The sequence below is a fragment of the Puma concolor genome, chromosome B4 (assembly GCF_028749965.1).
Source record: "Puma concolor isolate L17-30 chromosome B4, mPumCon1.1.hap2, whole genome shotgun sequence".
NCBI lineage: Eukaryota > Metazoa > Chordata > Mammalia > Carnivora > Felidae > Puma > Puma concolor.
Window position 1 is genome coordinate 67910291 of NC_141673.1, and position 4711 is coordinate 67915001.

Sequence of the window (4711 nt, forward strand, 5' to 3'; positions counted from 1 at the left end):
TCTCCCACCACTTAGAAAAATGCTCCCCCCAGGCTTACCTATAAATATTGCAAATCACTGCAGGGGTCCAGGGAACCTCTGAGGCACATCTGAAGACCTTAAATTGAAAACCTCAGGTATATATATAGGATAATTTCTACCTCCAAAGGAGAACCTTCCTTTTGAAAGCTTGGAACTATTAGCTGGTCCATCAAAGGAGATTTGCTCTCTTATGTTATTTGCAATATTTACTGAGTGCATGGACCAGAGCCGGGTTAGAAAAGGGGCCCAAAGCAGGGCAGCTGCCAGTGAGGCACGTAGGGTCTGGTTGGGGAGGAGCTCTTGGGCTGAGAGAGCAGGAGCTGAGGGGGCACTCGGAGGGAGGGAGGGAAGGAGGGAGGGAGGGAGGGAGGGTGAGAGGGAGGAAGGTTCTGCATAATCTCTCCTGGGGATTTGTTTATTGGCCCGCATTAGTTTAGTCTTTTAGTGGCTGTTAATGTGTTTGTCTAGGGTCTGTTGTAATGTCTCTAAGATAAAGACCAGCTCAATTTACACTCCACCAGCAATTGCTGGGTTTGAGGCTCGAGGAGCCTGTGGGGGGAGTCACTCAGTGATCAAAGCCCTACTTCAAGGTGTCCCCAAGCTCCTAAACTTGGAAGGGAAGCCCCGTTTCCCCGAGAACATCGGCAGAGTGCACAGAAAAACAGGGGGTTCCCTCCGGGCCAGACAAATGGCTTTTTAAAATGAGGAATAGAACTTCTTTGTTCTTTTTGTTTTTCTTTAGAGAGGAAGTGTGGGAGCAAAACCATTTTAGATGTGGGGAGGCTGTGGAGAAAGCCTAGAAGTTTTCTGATGTTATCCAACCCTTTTGCTATTCCTCCACCCCTACCCCATCCCAGTCCAGTGTCCACAAGCCCAGGGACCTATAGTCAAGTCCAAGTGGCACAGAAGGAAAAAGAGAGGGCCTGGTGCTGGCACATGGGTGCCTAGGCCAATGAGGCACCAGAGGAAGAGCTGGGACAGGCACAAACAAACCTTGGAATTTATTACATAGAGAGGTGGCATTTCACCCAGTGAGGAGAGAAACACTTCTCAATAAATATCCTGGGGAGACATTGGGGGAAAAAATAGAGTCAGATTCATACTTCACACCTTTAAAGGAAATGAGTTGCCTGTAGATATAAAGCTTAAATGTAAAAATCAAGGGTACCTGGGTGGCTCAGTCAGTTGAATGACTGACTCTTGATTTCGATTCAGGTCATGATCTCAGGGTTATGAGATTGAGCCCCTCAAGCCCCGCACCAGGCTCCACGTGGAGCCCACTTAAGATTATCTCTCCTCCACTGCCCCCCCCCCCCGCTTGCGTGTGCGTGCTCTCTCTCCAAAAAAAAAAAAAAAAATATGGGGTGCCTGGGTGGCTCAGTTGGATGTGTCTGATTTCGGCTCAGGCCATGATCTCACAGTTTGTGGGTTCAGGCCCCATGTCAGGCTCTGTGCTGACAGCTCAGAGCCTGGAGCCTGCTTCGGATTCTATGTCTCCCCCTCTCTCTGCCCCTCCCCTGCTCGCACTCTGTCTCTCTCTCAAAAATAGATAAACGTTAAAAAAGTAAAAATCAAACTCTAAAAGAGAATTTTGAAATCTATGAATGAAACCAGAAATCATAAAATAATGATAAACTTGATGATAAAAATAAAAAGGTTTGCCTGGCAAACAAAATCACCACAGGCAAAGTCAAAAGACAAAATGTCAAACCACAAAGAAGTACTTGCTATTCTTACCCTGGACAAGGTCTAATGATCTGTACAAAGAGTGTGCACAAATCAGATACTACACAAAATACAAAACACAATAGAAAAGTGGGCTAAGTATATGAAAAAAAAAAGAGCTCCTAGAAAATAAAAACAAAATAAAGCCCAGTCTTAATAAGAGAAATACAAATCAAAACCACACTCAGACACCATTCTTCACTTTTCAGATAGGAAAAGGCCTGAAGGGTTAGTCACCATACAGGTGGCTGTTGTGAGATTTCTCCTTAGTAAACCATGGCAGGAGTGTCTGGAAAAGGTTTGGTCAAATGGGCACTCATACCCTGCTGAAGGGAATGGCATGTGCAATGTTGAAGGGAACTTAGCAATACCTGTCAGATCAGGTTCCATGTTCAGCGCAGAGCCCAACGCAGGGCTTGATCCCACAACCCTGGGATTATGACCTGAACCAAAATCAAGAGTTAGATGTTCAACTGACTGAGCCACCCGGGCGCCCCTACCTGTCAAACTTTTTAACGCACATCAATTTTGACCCAGCAATTCTGCTTCTAGGAAATTATCCTACAGATAAATGTGTGTATGTGCAAAGTGACATATATACCAATATTACTGCAGCATTTCTTCAGCAAAAGACTGGAAAGAGCTCAAATGTCCATCAAAAGGGGACTTGTTAAACAGATTGTAGTATGCCATACAATGAAATAGTAAAGCATCATTAAAACAATGAGAACATATTTAATGGGTTGGTATGGAATCATCTCCAAGATACAAAAAAACCAAAGTCCTGTGTGAAGACCAGTATGTGGAGTACGTTCCCATTTGCGCTAAGAGAGGGGAGGGATGACTTTTTACCATTTGTAACAGGAGTGGGAGATTTTATGAACAGATGTTTGGGCATGCTTGGAAGATCTCTGGACAGGTACCTGAGGACAGGTCAAGTTGGTCCCCTCTGGAAGGGGAAGTAAGTGGCTGGGAGGAGACTTTACCTTCTATACCTTTGATATTTTGAATCATGAGAATGAATTACCTATTACAAATAATATTAAAATTATGATTTTTTTTCTTAAAAAAAAAAAGAGAATAATGATGCAAAAAAGGGAGAGAAGAAAGACCAAGTGTACTTTCCTTTCTTTGTAGCTGAAGCAAAGCTGACCCAACTTGGTTCCCAGCAAGGTGGCTTTCCTTTCTCCTTTTTGGGCTCTTCCAGCAGCCATGCTTACAGACACTTTAGGAAATGGGTTGTCTGTAACATCTCACCACCGAACCACACTTTCCATACTTTGGGGTTTACAGGTCTTCCCTTTGAGTGGGGCACAGCTGACCCTATAGGTAGGGGTCATGAGTCCCAAGCAGCACTGATTCTGGGCAGGGAACATGTACTCTTTCTGAGAAAACTATGTGCATTACATACCTCTGCAATGCAGAACCCTGGAGGGAAAAAAACAGGCTTAACCCCAGCCAAAAAGTTAGGGGGAGAGAGAAAGATTGAGAGGGAAAGGGGAGAGCAGGAAAGGGAAGGAGAGAACAAAGAGAAGCAACTGGATGTCCATCAACATGGTGCCGCCATACCGAGCAATGCGCCATGTCACGCAGCCATTACACAGAAGAGGTGATCCTTGGTGCTCAGTTGTTGTTTATTGTTCATTTGCCATGTCCCATGGCTGTGCTCTATGCCAGGAGCATGGGGTGAGTAAAAGAACCACAGATGTGGTAAAGCTTGATCAAAGAAACAAAACTCTTGAAGAATGTCATCAGCCTGGGTTTGGAAAGAATGGAAGGGGCTTCCTCGCTTGGAAAGTAGTACAGGTGACAGAGAGTTGGGCCGGGGAACTAGTCCACATTTTGGAATGTGTCCCCATATCTCTTATTATCTCACTGCAGTAACAATAGCTTGACACAACCATCAACAGCAATCCTCTATTTAGAGAATGATTTTGCAGCTTCTTGAACTTGTAAATATTGTTTCTCTGGTTGGACAATAACCTTATAAGGGTGTCATTATTCTACCAATTCAGCTCCCTGCCCACTGGAACTTTCCACTTATTTGGAGAGATACGATTTGCACTTGAAGTGAACATAAAAGAAGGAAGTTCACAGATTTGGAAGACCCAAGTTCTCCTTTGGCCTTTGGCCAAAACTAGTGTCATCTTGAGCAACTCTTCCTGCCAGGGCCAGGCCTCAAGTCAGACACTCACCTCGGGTACAAACTTGAAGGGGCACCAAAAAACTCAGTAGTTAAGATAGAGAGGATTTTAAGGCACTGTTTTCAAAAATTAATGCAAAAAAAATCCATAATGAACAAAAAAGCAAAGTTTTCAATAGATATGGAATCAGTATTACTGATTTCTCCTTTAGCTTCAGGCTCCAATATGCTCAGAGCACTGCTTCCTGGGCCCCATTTCCCCCATCTGTGAGTCAAGAGTGTTGGACTCTTTGGCCTCCAAGGAGCCTGTGGGGTCCTGATGCTTTATGGCATGGTGATGAAGTGCCATTGAAGAATTAGCGAGCACTTAGCAAAGTGCTAATTGTATAGCCCAGACGTCATTGTAGGTGAGTGACACCAAGTCTTCAGGGAGACAACAGGACAGCAATAGAGTTAAGAAAGCTGGAAGAGATAACATTTGGCCAACTTTCTCTCTTTCCCCTGGGCACAACCTCGCCTAGGCAACCATGGAGGGGAGAAAAATCCTCTCCCTGCCTCCTTCCTAATCTTCCCCAGGAAATGGGCTCATATCAGCCAGAGCACAGAGAAAGCCTCATTCATTCATATGTGGCTTGTGGTCTAGGGACCTGCTGCCTAACAAAGCTTTTTAAGGATATCTGGATATCTGGAAGATGCTTGGTAACCTACAGGTGAAGATGGACCTGGAGGTGGAGAGAAAGCAGAGAGGCATTTGCTCTGGTTGTCCTTGGAAACTCTCAGTGCTGGCCTTGGTTCCTCCCTTGCTCCAAGATGGGCGAAAAT